Here is a 2,192-nt window from a genome sequence, read left to right as displayed (position 1 = left end):
GAAGTTCCCTTTCCAAAAAAAAAAACTCATAATAATAATAACAATAAAAAAGCTAACTAAGTCTAAGTGTATTGTTTCCTGTCATTTAGTTTGAACTAAAGAAAGTAAAATTAGTAGTTTATTTTATGTCTTTTAGTAGTTAGAAGGAAAAATGAATTTATATTTTTCTAAATCGTAAATATTTAACAATCTTTAAAAACAAAACAGGTAAACTAAGTTATGGTTCGAGTCCTTAATTGGGATTAGGACAATCTGTTTATTCCCTTTTTTAGTTATTAAGTTTTATCGTCATAATTACAAATCATGTTTGAAGGGCTTTTTTAATCTTTATATACAACTCCTCCATCTTTTTTAACACTAAATCCATAAAAGGATACAAATTATCTCCAACAATAAAGCTATAAACTTTCCTATCAACTTCAATCCAACTACATCCAGGAGCTTTTGTAACCCCTCTCTTTTTCATCAAACACCTTATCCTCGATGCATCTTCAAATCTTCCCAATATTGAACAAATATTTACTAATAATATATAATTTTCAGAACTTTCTGGTTCCATTTCAAACAGGAATCTTGCAGCATGTTGTGCCCTTTCAAGATTCAAATGTATTCTAGATGCACCCAATAAAGAACCCCATACAGCAGCATAGGGAATGTCTTTGTGAATTCACCAGAACACGCGATTAGATCCACCATACACACATATTGCTCCATTTCTATTCTATCGAAAGAATCAAATTCCAAGAAACCAAATCTTTTTGTTTGATTCTATCGAAATACTTTCTTGCCACATCACTTAGCCTCTGGGATTTGGAATAGAAGCTAATCAAGGAGTTGCCCACAAACAAATTTGAATCAAGCTCTTCACTTTTTATACAGTACCCATGAATCTCCTTGCCATTTCTTTCCAAAGATAAGTTGGCACAAGCCGAATTAACACTTGAGATGGTGGTGGAATTTGGTTTTACTCCTCGTATCACCATTTTCTTGAATAAATTTAATGCTTGTTACGGGTATCCGTTTTGGAAATTACCTGTGATTAATGCAGTCCATGACATGATATTTGGTTCTAATTCTCCAAATCCACCCATTTCTGAGAAATATTTTGCAGCCTCTTTAAACTGTCCATCTTAAGCATAACCACTAAGGATTGTGTTCCATGTAACTCAATCGGACATAACACCTTTCAGCCTCATTTCATCAACATACCTTAATGCCCCTATGAAATCTTTCTTTGACGTGTATCCAGAAACCATCATGTTCCACATTATAACATCATTTGAACTCATCTGCTCAAACAGTCGCCTTGCAATATCCATCCTTCCACATTTGATGAACATGTCCAAGAATGCTCTTTTGACAGAATTATTCCCTTCAAAGCCCATTGTCATCATGTAATCATATTCGTCCTTCCCTGCCCTATAATCTTTTAGCTGAGCACAGGCTTTCAACACTTTTGGAAACACAAAGTGATCAGGCCGAACCCCTTTTTCTCTCATGCATTTTATCAAACACCTTGTGTGTCTTATCGATGCAACCTGCCTTAGCTGTAAAATTCCAGTAACTGGCTCACCCAAAAACTCACATAATTCGACTCCGAAAACAATCATATGCCCATGGACTTGTAAAACTAATTGCAGATTATGGAGTTTCGAAGAATTACAGAGTAGGAATGAACACACTGATCCGGGTTTGTTAAATCCATCGACTGGAAGGAAGTGGCAACATTCGTCAACATTAACTCGTTTTGTGGGACATGTTTGGATACGGTTTGATTGGTAATTTTTTGGATTTTGAAGAATTTGCATACTTAGTTATGGTAGAAAATTGATGATGGTGGTGGGAAGAAGATAGAAGATTTAAGCGAACTGTTACAGTGTTTTGAAGGCACAAAGTGTTGTAATGAAGGGCTAATGGAGCTGAATAAATGGCCATTCAATCCGGTAAGTGTAGATGACGCAAAGCTCATTGGATTCATGGACAACCAATATTTTGGTGTCTTTTTTATATTCATGTTAGTTTATATAACAGTGAGAAATACTTTTATAATAAGATTTATAATTATTAATCAATTATTTTAAATAAATCATTTTAAATAAATTATTAATTAAAAGATATATCAAAAATTTTAAGTTATTATAACTTCAAATTTAACATATAATTAGAAAAAGTAAATTTGGATTTTAAATTGA

At 33.2% G+C, this 2,192-nt stretch overlaps 1 pseudogene; it reads right to left on the bottom strand.

Annotated features, from left to right (window-relative positions):
* Positions 1 to 293: 293 nt before the first annotated feature.
* On the bottom strand, positions 294 to 1,975 carry LOC145028904 (pentatricopeptide repeat-containing protein At1g20230-like; annotated as a pseudogene).
* Positions 1,976 to 2,192: the final 217 nt, after the last annotated feature.

This window comes from Lactuca saligna, chromosome 2 (assembly GCF_052625555.1).
Source record: "Lactuca saligna cultivar CGN05327 chromosome 2, ASM5262555v1, whole genome shotgun sequence".
Taxonomy (NCBI): domain Eukaryota; kingdom Viridiplantae; phylum Streptophyta; class Magnoliopsida; order Asterales; family Asteraceae; genus Lactuca; species Lactuca saligna.
This window is presented reverse-complemented; position numbering and strand designations above follow the sequence as displayed.